Source organism: Phyllobates terribilis, unplaced genomic scaffold, assembly GCF_046119375.1.
Source record: "Phyllobates terribilis strain yellow unplaced genomic scaffold, ASM4611937v1 Scaffold_8__6_contigs__length_399053987, whole genome shotgun sequence".
Lineage (NCBI taxonomy): Eukaryota > Metazoa > Chordata > Amphibia > Anura > Dendrobatidae > Phyllobates > Phyllobates terribilis.
The window spans coordinates 289,558,614-289,571,386 of record NW_027362768.1 but is presented as its reverse complement, the minus strand read 5'-3'; the positions used below and the strand labels follow the sequence as shown (position 1 = coordinate 289,571,386).

General features: G+C 49.3%; 1 long non-coding RNA gene across 1 annotated transcript in view; it reads right to left on the bottom strand.

Annotated features, from left to right (window-relative positions):
* Positions 1-4,497: 4,497 nt before the first annotated feature.
* Positions 4,498-12,773, bottom strand: part of LOC141157306 (uncharacterized) — a 77,365-nt gene continuing 69,089 nt past the window's right edge. The window contains exon 3 of the long non-coding RNA XR_012247781.1: positions 4,498-5,411. This is a non-coding gene — a long non-coding RNA (uncharacterized lncRNA). The remainder of the gene's footprint in view (positions 5,412-12,773) is intronic.

The following is a 12,773-nucleotide window of genomic DNA, read 5'->3' as shown; positions in this document are numbered from 1 at the left end:
TAATGGCTCTCAGGGCCTCTTGTAGGTTCAGGGCATAGTCCCTTATACTCTCATGTGCCCGCTGTTTGCACCCGTAGAATCTAAGCTTGATCTCGGCTGAGGTGCGGGTATCAAAGGTGTCTCTCAGCCGGGTTAGTATCTCTGCGACAGTCCTCCTCCCAGGTGGCCAGGACTTTACCTCCCTTTGGGCTGCCCCGGTTAATTGGGCCACCAGGATGCTCACTTTTTGCTCCTCTGTGAGGGGATACACCTGGAAGAGGCTATCCAGCTTTTCTCTAAAGTCATGCAGGGTATGTGACTCCCCTGAGTACTGGGGTAGCCAGGCTGCCCCCGGGATATAGGGCATGGTGAAAGGCATGACCGCAACGGCGGTGGCGCTGGCGGGGGTTGAAGCGGTGAAGCTCTCCTCCGTATCCGACATCCTTCTCCCCCCTAGTGGACCGTGGCCTACCTTGCGATGATCCTCTTCCGTAGGCCGCGGCTCCGCAGTGGATCGTCAGGGTTGAGGACCTTCCGTCGCGCTCCTGTGACGTCAGCGTCTGCTGGGCTCCTTCCAGGACCTTACGCGACGTCTGGACGTGAGGCGGGGCTTCAGTTCTCGCGCGCTTTTGGAGTCCACGCCCCTCTTCTTCCCGCGCGGCGTCTTCAAGATGGCGTCCAACGGCGGGAAAACTCCACGGAAGGCGGGAAGAAGGCTGAAAATGGCGCCGGATAGTGGGAATCTTCACCGATGGCGGGAAGAAGGCTGAAGATGGCGCCGGATGGCGGGAATCTTCACCACTGGTAAGTTTGAACAGTCTTTTTCAGGCACGCAGTACCCGGTGGTTGCGGGCACGAGATCCTGCCGACTACGCCAAAAGTTGACGCACCCCTGGGCCTGTGTCGCGCAGCGTTGCGCACGCGGGAGCTTACCCGGAGCCGGATCTGTTGAGGGTTGTAGTCTCGTGGCGGTGACCCGGTCCGTGCCCAGGGAGTCAGACTAAGTGGCGCTGTATTAGTGGTAGATGTTGTACGACTACGCCACCTGTTGAATGTAGCGAAGGAGCTGCCGCTGCAGGGCAGACCGCTGAGGCCGGTGGTAGGATTGTGCAGCGTGATAGTATCACCCCCAACGGGAGGGGTATGGCCTCAGGGCAGCCGACGTGGATGATGGGGGTAGCAGGAACCACTCGGAGACGGTACGGTGTAGTTCAGGGTCTTTACTGGTGACAAAGATAGACCCTCCCGGAGTACTGGCTAGCGATTGGGGCCTGGTCAGTCCTTGAGCAGATGGGATCTCCCCTAGCCAGGCGGAGTTGTAGGCCTCCCAAACTAACTGTACTCTTCTGGCTACCTTGCTAGAGGCGGGTATAAGTAGCCCACGTCTCTGAGTGTACCGTGTGGTGCTCACCCGTATGGCCGGTGACTCGGGGCCTTCTAGTAGCTTCCGCTCCACGACGGCGGTGCTGGTCCCACGCGTGTGACCGTGCCTTCGGGTTTCTTGGCCAGAGGACCTGAAATCCCCTGCCGGTCGGTTTCTGCTGCTGGATAGGAGTTAGTCCCCACAGCCTCGGACTCCGGGTCCGGTGATAGCTTCTCAGTCAGGGCGAGCTCTGCAGCTACCAGCCCCTGACTCTTTGTAGTACTGCTCCCACAGAGCTCCTGTTGTTTCTTTCTATGCTGCTTCTCTTCTCTGTCTCTACTTCTTCTCTACTCACTAACCCTGCCTCAGCCCTAGGTTTATATAGGGGAAGTTCTTCCCCTCCCAGGACTGGGCAGGAGGTGTGGCATGCACAGGATCCCTGACCAAGAGACCTCCCACCTGCTCTCAGACATAACATTGCCGTTACTGTGGAAACCAGACCCCTGGGGTGCCACAGTGGGATGAGGGATGCCACTATATGTCTGGTGTTCCCCATAGGTGGGATGAGGGATGCCACTATAAGTCTGGTGTTCCCCAGAGGTGGGATGAGGGATGCCACTATAAGTCTGGGTGTGCCCCAGAGATGGGATGAGGGATACCACTATAAGTGATAGTGTGGCGCCCCTGAGGGTTCAGTCGCCACAGAGGTACTGCATCTCACCCAGAGGTGTGGTATCTCACCCTCAGGTAAGGAAGGAGTACAGCTCAAGATTGCAAGTCTTAGCTAGAAACCGGAGGCTGCAGTACTTTAAGTCCTGTAGCCACAAGTCCACGCCAGTCTCACCGAGAAGGTAGCCACATAGGATCCAGGGGACGGAACATACGTCGCCCGCCAAGGCCCACGGGTATCGGATTGGAGTCACTAGGTGTGAGGTGCAGGGAAGAGGCCAGAGAAAGGACACAGAAAGGGGTCCTGCTAAGTACTCCGGAGCTATCTGGGGGTGGACTGAGCCCCTCACTGAGTACGCACAGCACGATGGGGGAGATTGCTCTGGTACCTGTAATCTGGACTGCAACAACCGTGAGTAAAGACCCTGGGACTGCACTCTCTTGCCTGTGTTCCTCGCCTTCCATCACTGCACTACAATGCCCAGCACAACCTGCACAACCACCATCATCCACACTCACTGCCCTGAAGCTAACTCTTCCTGTGGGGAGTTGTACCACCCTTGCTGCAAAACCACCAGCTTCAGAGGACTGTTCCGCAGCGGCGGTCTCCACTGGCCGCATTCCACAGGTGGCGTAGTCGGACATTATAAACTCTATACACAATTTCCCCTTGGATTGACCGCCCTGGGTCACGGACCGGGTCACCGCCACTGTGACTACAACCCCCAGCATCTACCAGCCCGGCACCGGGTGCCCCACGGCCCAGGGGGCGCGTCAATAGGTCCTCACGGCCCTTACTATTGCTACAAATCTTGGTGGTTTATAACCCGACAAAAAACACAATTTTCTTAAGAAAATTAAAGATCTAGTTCTACTTAAGTAAAGATACATACATTATGAGATAGTAGTTGAGGGGCAGATGAAAGAGAAGCATTTCTCACTTGCAATTCATTAATTACACTTCTACAATGCAAGTTACTACATCATCTGTCACAACAAAATCTGTGACATCCATCAGCAGGAGGCTGTATCGTATGCTTCAGCTTTATAACTGTTGTGTGGGGCCTTATGTGTGCGGCAGATGAGAATCTTGTAGACAGGATAGTTGTGTTTTTAATTAGAAGCATTTTATGACATGCTGCAAAATTCATTACTCTTAGAAGCAGCAGCCAATTAGCAGTCTGCCATCAAACCTCCCGGCTCCTTAGCAGATGCTGTACTAGCACAATGCCATGCCAGGTTTGTCAGATGAAAAAAATAATGAACAAAAATAACTGGAGGTGTTTGTATGGAGAAAATATATTGATTAGAATAATGAAGGTGTAGTGAAATAAAAGCATACGGCACTGCTCACATACTTGTCTCCAAATGTCACCAATAGACAGGGGATATAATACACGGCTCTTTCAATGTTTTCCATAATTATAGATACTTTTTTTTAGAATAAGGGGTTATTTGACCCAAAATGGATATTTGTACTGGGCAATGTGCACCAGAATTTTTTTAAAGGGGATGTTCACTAGTTTTTATTAATTTAAAAACAGGCCCATTATGATTCTAAAATAAAAAATAAAAAAATACTCACCTCCCTGACTCCCCCTGCTCACCTAAACTGCTGCTGGTGTTCCCTGTTGGTCTTCTGGCTTTCTCCTCCAATGCTGGGCGTCAGGTGATCTCTGATTGGCTGCAGTGGTCACAAGCTCACAAAATACTGGATAAGAGCAGACTAGTCATACAAAAATAGTGAATGTAATCAGGCTCGGACTGGCCCACAGGAGGACAGGAGAATCCTCCGGTAGGCCCCTGTGAAGGAGTGCTGATGAGCAGCGCTATTACACTTGATTTGCAATTTTCAGAAAAAATGTATCATCTTATCATTTACTAAACAAGCTAGCCAAATTATCACTACATAGAAGTAAAAGTAAATTTGTGTACTAGGGTCAGATTATTTTTGCATGTAGAGGGCCCCAAGAATCAATGTTATTGGTGGGCCTTTGCCAACCCAGTCCGACACTGAATATAATGAGGTTATGAGTTGTCCACTGGAATCCAATTTGGGCTCCAATTAGCTAGTCAGCAGGTGTCAGCTGTATTTAAGGGGTGATAAAAATCCCACCCAGGATCCATCACTGCGACTTGACACTGACTTTTTAAGTGTTTGTCAACAACTTGATAAAAAGAACACTAAATGCAAAAATATAAAAAATTGGAAGGGATACACTTGTAGTCACAAGATAGTAGGAACCCAAATAGTCCACTTATGCCTGTATCTAATAATAGTTAATGTGGTTGTAAAGAAATCCAGCAAGGTTGGGTTATTGCTGGCCCAACAGTCTGGTTGTGGTCACTGCAACTTTTAGGTAAAAATGTGAATATCACTATTTGCAATGTAGTAGCGTGCAATCTTATGTCATACAACTACATGCCTAAAATAATTTGGTATTTTTTGATATTTGGTATATTTGACTCAGATCTTTCCTTCACTCTCCACATCCAATCCCTCGCTTGCTCATGTCTCCTACACCTCAAAACATCTCTAGAATTCGACCTTTTCTTACCTTTGACTTTACAAAAACTCTTACTGTTGCACTTATTCATTCTCGTCTGGACTACTGCAACTCTCTATTCAGCGGTCTCTCTTTTACTAAACTCTCCCCTCTCCAATCCATCCTGAATGCAGCAGCCAGGATCATATTCCTCTCCAACTGCTACACCAATACCTCTACCCTATGACAGTCATTGCACTAGTTGCCCATCTGCTACAGAGTTCAATATAAACTTATCACTCTTACCCACAAAGCTCTCCAGAGTTCTGCACCACCCTACATCTCTGTCTATCACCCTACCCGTGCCCTCTGTTCTGCTAATGACCTAAAACTAACATGCTCAATAATTAGAACCTTCAACTCTTGTCTCCAAGACTTCTTGCTTGCTGCGCCATTTCTCTGGAACGTACTACCCTGAACAATTCAATTGATTCCCAATAATCTCAGTTTTAAGTGTGCCTTAAAAACACACTTCTTTAGACTGGCCTATCACCTTACCTCCCTTATGTAATTATTCCAGTTTTGTCCTTTAAAAATTTCCTTCCAAATCTGGCCCCTCATAGCATCTGTTCACACACCCTCCATGCACTTGATAGCCCTCTGTATCTGTACTGTACACATACTGGCTGGTGAGCGGTTCATTCAGAATTATTTGAATGCCCTATTAATTATATTGATGGATGGACCATACAGTACAAGCACTTTTTACCATTCACCTTTCGTGTCTCCCATATTTCCTTATAGATTGTAAGCTTGTGAGCAGGGTCTTCACTCCTCTTGGTATCTGCTGAATTATGTGTTTACTCGGTCTTTATTGTCTGTATATGTCCAAAGTGCAGTGGAATATGTTGACGCTGTAGAAATAAAAATGATTACTATTGTTATTATTTGGCACATAATGTTTCTTATGGACAGCTCACCTACAGTATGTGCTATTCAGTGTATTTTTATGGACATGTGAAGTGGAGGAGACGTAGGTGGATGGATGGTTGGGTGAATGCTTGGATCTGGTGGTGAAGGAGAAAGTTCGTCCTGCTGCCTTTCATTGCATCACCACTAACTTCAATGACGCAAAAACACTGGTCCCCCTGCCATTTATGTAGTGGTGTGCCATACCAATATCACCAATCATATTTCTCAAGAACAGCAGGCTCCTTTATCACACAGTGTGGCTTCAGACACATCCCTCTGTTTCCTGCTGCAAGTGTTTTCTAAGTTATATAACAGAGAAGCATATGGGGCGATTCATTAAGATTAACGCTGCGCATGCCAATCTTTAAGAAGTTGTCCACTACTTTTTAAGATTCCCCCAATGTATTAACCCAGTGATTATAAGACGTTTTGTAAATACCTTGCTGTGTCCTTCTTGCCTGTGAGCGGCGCTATCCTTGGCCGCTCACAGGCATCACGTGACCCCCGGCTGCAGCCGGCTCTGACAGACGCAGAACACAATTCACACAATAAAACTTGTTTATTCAAGGGGAAAATGCAGTCAGCCTGTCCATAACCTTACATGCCACTTAAATAATTTGCTGCATCTTCTTAGTCGCGTGCGTGTCCATGTGCCTCATGAGAAATGCTACTCCAGTGAAAGACACAACACAAAGCCCCGATACCCTGGGTGGTGAAACCTGACACAACTGAGGCCTCTTTAGATGTGTAATGTGAACTGTGAAATGCATTAATGGTGTTAAAGATGTGTGTTGTTTGACAGTAGGGAAGGTAAAAGTTAATGGTTGGGACCAGCCCAGAGTGGGAGGGGATAAGCTGAAGGGACAGATGTAGTTTCCTTTCAGAAAGGGCCCAGAATGTGTAAAAAGAAGACCTAAGATCTGATGTGAGCAGTGCTGCATGATGTGGGTGTCCCTAACGAGAGAGGAGACAGAAACAAAAGATAGCAAGATACTAGGGGAGAGCAAGTGAGAGAAGTGACCGAAAGAACAGAGTGATCGATCAGAGATGGGTTCTTGGTCTGGACGCCTAGCAGAACCGCCTAGAGTTTATAACTCACAGAGGTAACGGGCCTAAGTACGTAAGACGAATAGAGCGCCCAGGGCAGGAGTTCCAAGGTGTCCGTGACAGAGAAGATAAGTACCGGCCATTCGGCCATTCTGGCAATATACTTCCCTAGAGGGTAAGGAAGATGCAGAAGGGTGGGTTGAGAATTGGACTCTTGCTAATTGGAGTTTAGTACTGAGCTGGGATGTTGTGAAGTAGAGAGGAATGGTAAAGATAGAGAACAAGCGAGTAATGAGGAAGGAATAGAAACTGTGTGGAAAATGCTCCGTATTGTAAAGGAAACATTCATCGAGATGGGTACTCACTATCTACTGTATATAATCCCATCAAAGTTATCGTTGAGTAAAAAGTTTATTTTTGACTGCTGTTCTCCCTCACTGAACTGTCAAACACCTGGTCCTGGTCAACCAGCAACATCGGTTACATGCGGCCTGCAAGGGCGTAGCGCCCCCACACCACAAGTCCACACACCCAGCCAGGAACCCCACCTTCATGTAACGTACCAGGGCGTAAGACATAAGTACCTCGCCCACGGCTACCGCCCTGCACCACGTGACACTGTGCACACAGAGATATCTGCGCACAGAACAGGTGGCAATCTTTCAATTATAGTTTTTCTTTGTAAGTTCCACTCCTGGTTTTGCCATACAAAATACTGATGCAAAATACTGACCAAATACTGAAGTGTGAATTAGCTCTAAGAATGTATCCATGATTACAGATCATACTCATTTGTCAGAAAAATCTCAAGCTGCATCTTCTCTGTATCCCAGGTCTGCAACACCATTCAAGGCAAGTCAGGATGCTTTCCTTGTCACTCTCTGTCTCCCGCCCTGAGGCTCCTTTTAAGGCCCTCTCATGTCTTTTGGGCTTCTTAATCCCCCACTAAATTTATCAGCATTCAAAACATGGCCAAGCCTGAAGCTAAATTAGAACTTGGAGCCATTGGGAAGTAGGATCAGGTATAATTGTATGTCTAGTGGCCAGAGAGCTGTCCAGCACCACAGTCGAAGTGTACTGGAGTCTGCAATCATTGGGCTGCCAAATGTCATTCCAGTCCACACACACGGTACATTAGTGTTATATCATAGGGCATGCAGACGAGACACCCTGCATTTGTTCTGAAGCATACAGTACGGTCTAGCCAAGAATTATATACACAGAATTACTATAGATATTCCACACACGGTTGTCCAGCTTATGATTCAATGAGTAAGTCACGCAACTTCCTAAATATAATTCTTGTCTGAAAGGTGCCTGATCTTTAGCTACAAGATCTGGTCCCAGAAGGTCTATTTCCAATATGTGTCCGACACAGGGCAGCTTTTCCTGTTCCGGAACGTGACCAGTGCTGTGTGTAAAGGGGGCTGGCTAAGCCAGCCCCGTTCTTTGTCACATCTGATGTATAGACTAAGAAAGGGCTGGCCTTATTTCTGAAATGTGCAGTCAGCCATCCCCTCTTCTCACAGAGCACTGGTCATGTGCCGAAATAGAAAAAGCTGCCCTGTGTTGGACACAAACCAGAAGAGGACTCGCTGGGAGCAAGTGCCAGAGCTTGTAGCTGAAGACCAAGCACATTTTAGATGTGACCTATATTAGAAAGTTGGATCATTTTCTAATTTAAACACACTTTTTTTTTAGCTGGACAATCCTTTTAAACACACATTAATTTATTAAAGGCTTTATACTAGGTTGTGCAATAGTTAAAGAACAAATTGCAATCTGCTCTTGTCGCTTTTAAAAAGTTGACACATAGGTGAGATGGTCCACCGATGGTGAGAAAAATGTATTGTGATTTATGCCAGAAATTGGGAAATTTATAGTGCAAATCTACACCTGTTCAATAAAGGTGTTGATTTCAGTTTCTGCCACGGACAACCCAAGGTCCGCCTATTGAGTAGGAGGTTCACCTATTGAGTAGGAGGTCCACCTATTGAGTAGGAGGTCTGCCTATTGAGTAGGAGGTCTGCCTATTGAGTAGGAGGTCTGCCTATTGAGAAGGAGGTCTGCCTATTGAGTAGGAGCTCCGCCTATTGAGTAGGAGGTCCGCCTATTGAGAAGGAGGTCCGCCTATTGAGTTGAAGGTCCGCCTATTGAGCAGGAGGTCCGCCTATTGAGAAGGAGAGCCAACTATTGAGAAGGAGGTCCACCTAATGAGAAGGAGTCCGACTATTGAATATGAGGTCCGCCTATTGAGTAGGAGCTCCGCCTATTGAGTAGGAGGTCCGCTTATTGAGTAGGAGGTCTGCCTATTGAGAAGGAGGTCCGCCTATTGAGAAGGAGCTCCGCCTATTGAGTAGGAGCTCCGCCTATTGAGTAGGAGGTGCGCCTATTGAGAAGGAGGTCCGCCTATTGAGAAAGAGGTCTGCCTATTGAGAAGGAGGTCCGCCTATTGAGTAGGAGCTCCGCCTATTGAGTAGGAGGTCCACCTATTGAGAAGGAGGTCCGCCTATTGAGAAGGAGGTCCGCCTATTGAGTTGAAGGTCCGCCTATTGAGCAGGAAGTCCACCTATTGAGAAGGAGGTGCAACTATTGAGAAGGAGGTCCACCTGTTCAATAAAGGTGTTGATTTCAGTTTCTGCCACGGACAACCCAAGGTCCGCCTATTGAGTAGGAGGTCTACCTATTGAGAAGGAGGTCTGCCTATTGAGAAGGAGGTCCGCCTATTGAGTAGGAGCTCGATCTATTGAGTAGGAGGTCCGCCTATTGAGAAGGAGGTCCGCCTATTGAGTTGAAGGTCCGCCTATTGAGCAGGAGGTCCGCCTATTGAGAAGGAGGTCCAACTATTGAGAAGGAGGTCCGCCTATTGAATATGAGGTCCGCCTATTGAGAAGGAGGTCCGCCTATTGAGAAGGAGGCCGCCTATTGAATATGAGGTCCGCCTATTGAGTAGAAGCCGCGTCGATTGAGAAGGAGCTCCACCTATTGAGTAGGAGGTCCGACTATTGAGAAGGAGGTCTGCCTATTGAGAAGAAAGAAGCCTATTGAGTAGGAGCTTCGCCTATTGAATAGGAGCTCCACCACTAAACAGTGAATGGAGCTGTGGTCTTCTGCACCTTACACTGCTTACATCCAGCTGCCACTGATTCCAGCTAATCACTGGGGGTGATGGGTGTCAGACCCCCAGTGATCTGATATTGATGAACTATCCTAGAGATTGTTGACGCGCCCCCTGGGCCTGTGCTGCTGCTGCTGTGCAGGGGGAATACCCGGAGCCGGATCTGATAGGGGTAGTAGTCCTCGTGGCGGTGACCCGGTCCGTGCCCAGGGTGTCAAACCAAGTGGCAGAACTTAGAATAAGATGTTATATTGTTCGACTACGCCACCCGTTGATTGCGGCTATGAAGCCGCCGCTGCAGGGCAGACCGCTGAGGCCGGTGGTACGGGTGTGCAGCGTGGATAGTATAACCCCCAACGGGAGGGGTATGGCCTCAGGGCAGCGGACGTGGATGATGGGGATAGCAGAATTGCACGCAGGCACTAGGAACCACTCAGAGACGGTGCGGTGTAGTTCAGGGTCTTTACTGGTGGCAAAGGTAGACCCTCCCGGGAGTACTGGCTAGCGATCGGGGCCTGGTCAGTCTGTGAGCAGATAGGATCTCCCCCGGCCAGGCGGAGTTGTAGGCCTCCCCGACTTATTGTACTCTCCCTGGCTACCTTGCTAGAAGCGGGTAAAAGTAGCCCACGTCCCTGAGTGTACCGTGTGGTGCTCACCCGTATGGCCGGTGACTCGGGGCCTTCTGGTAGCCTCCGCTCCACGCCGGCGGTGCTGGTCCCTTGCGTTTGACCGTGCCTTCGGGTTTCTTGGCCAGAGGACCTGAAATCCCCTGCCGGTCGGTTTCTGCTGCTGGGTATGGATCAGTCCCCACAGCCTCGGACTCCGTGTCCGGTGAGATCTCTTCAGTCAGGACGAGCTCTACAGCTTCCAGTCTCTGACCCCTTTTATCACTGCTCCCACAGAGCTCCTGATCTTGCTCTCCCTGTATCTGCTCCACTCCAGACCAGACTGTGTCTCTGTCTGGGACTCCTCTTCTTCTCCTCTAACCCCGCCTCAGCCCCAGTTTATATAGGGGAAGTTCTTCCCCTCCCAGGACTGGGCAGGAAGTGTTGCATGCTTAGGGTTCCTGACCAGGAGACCTCCCACCTGCTCTCAGACGTAATATTGCTATTACTGTGGTAACCAGACCCCTGGGGTGCCACATTCCCCCCTAGTAAAATTTAGTACTCCGGGACTAAACATATTTTTGAAAACATAACAGGGTATAAACAGGAACAATACAATAAGGGAAAACACGTTAGGGCGGTCACAGCGTGTCCGCAACCGGGTGCAGTTTTTGAAGCAATAAGGGTGTCCATTTCACCAAAGAACAGGGAGCCGTAACCAGGTGGGGGTCTGTCCTACCCCGAGTCTTTAGCAGTCTTAGTCCATTCCTGGGTTACGCTCCAAACATATATACAAAGAATTCCGGTTAATCCACAAAAGACACCTATAAAATAACTGGAAAAACATAATTATTTACAAGCAACAGTAAACAGGTAAATACCAATAAAAAAGTCTGAACACTTTAGATCCTCCAACGTACTGGCAACTGGCCTCTAGTGGCCCTAGTAGACCTACGGAGCTTACTGACCGGTCCTAAGCTACAGGGTGTAGGAGCTGCCAAAGGTAATCTGGGCAGCTGTCTACGGGTTCTTTGGCTCACTAGGGGCACGGCAGGCTCACTATAAGCAGAGGGTCGATTCTCCTGGTCTGCATGTGTGGGGTCTTCTGCCTCCTGGACCGGCTGCTCTTCCAGCTCTACCTGTTTTTCCGTAGGCACTTGGGATGCTGGCTGGAGGAAGGTGAGGACGGGTACCACAACAGCGCCATTTACTTGTGTCCAAGACCGAGGGAAGTCTCCGAGTACAGTACTGACCATTTCTTCCCTTTCCTCTGCAGGTCGAGGGTTCTCTTGATCTTCTTCAGGGTTTCGTAGCTGCTCGGGACACTTCTTCAGGTGATCTCGGGAGATAATGGCTGTGGTTTCTCCTCCATCCTTACTGATTGTGCAGATTTTTGGGTTTTCATGGCTTGATGGCAGTACGTTGTACGGGTCCTTCTCCCACTGGTCGTCCAACTTGTGGAGCCGTCTCTTCCTTTTCAAGACCTGCTCTCCAGGTACCAGGGGAACAGCGGGAGCATACTGGTTGTAAGTCTTCTCCTGTCTTTCTCTTGCTTGACAGAGACTTCGCTCAACGCTCTCCTGTACTTTCCGGTACTGCTGCTGCCTCTCTGTGTCCCAGTCTGCTTCTGGTGAAGTGTCCTCGGGTGTCAGGACTCCCATATCCAGATCAACAGGCAGCTTACCAGGTCTTGCTCTCATTAGGTAAGCCGGGGTACAGTTGGTGGAACCTACAGGGATGTGGTTGTATAGGTCCACCAGATCAGGCAGTTTCTCAGGCCACAGACTGCGTTCTTCCAGGGGCAACATTTTCAGAAGGTCTATCACCACCTGGTTCATCTTCTCGCAGAGTCCATTGGTTTGCGGATGATAGGGTGTTGTTCTTATCTTCCGGCAGCCATACAGAGTGCAGAACTCCTGGAAGACTTCCGTTTCAAAGGCAGGTCCCTGGTCCGTCAGCACCTGCTCTGGGTATCCGTGTGGACGGCAGAAGTGCTGCTGAAAGGCTCTAGCTGCTGTTTGAGCCGTTAAGTCCTTGACGGGGACTACAACCAAGAACCGGGAGTAGTGATCCACGATGGTTAACGCATAGACGTAGCCACTTCTGCTGGGGGTCAGTTTTACATGATTCAAGGCTACCAGTTCCAACGGCTGCCTGGTGACGATGGACTGCAGGGGAGTCTTCTGACTGGCACGGTCCTTCCTTCTTAGGTTGCATGGGCCACAGTCTCTGCACCACCTCTCGATGGTTCCTCTCATGCCTACCCAGTGGAACCGCCCGCGCAGCAGGAACTCCAGCTTCTTCCATCCGAAGTGCCCAGCTCCGTCGTGGTATGCCTCCAGTACCATAGCCGCGTCTCTTCTTGGCACCACTACTTGCCAGATCAGTTCATGCGTCCGGGAGTTAACCATTCTACGGCACAACTTCCCCTTGTAAAGGAACAGTCGACTCTTCTCAGCCCACAGTTGCTTGGTTTCCTCCGGAGCGTCTGGGTCAAGGCGAGCATCTGGCTGAGTCAGCATCTCCTTCACCAG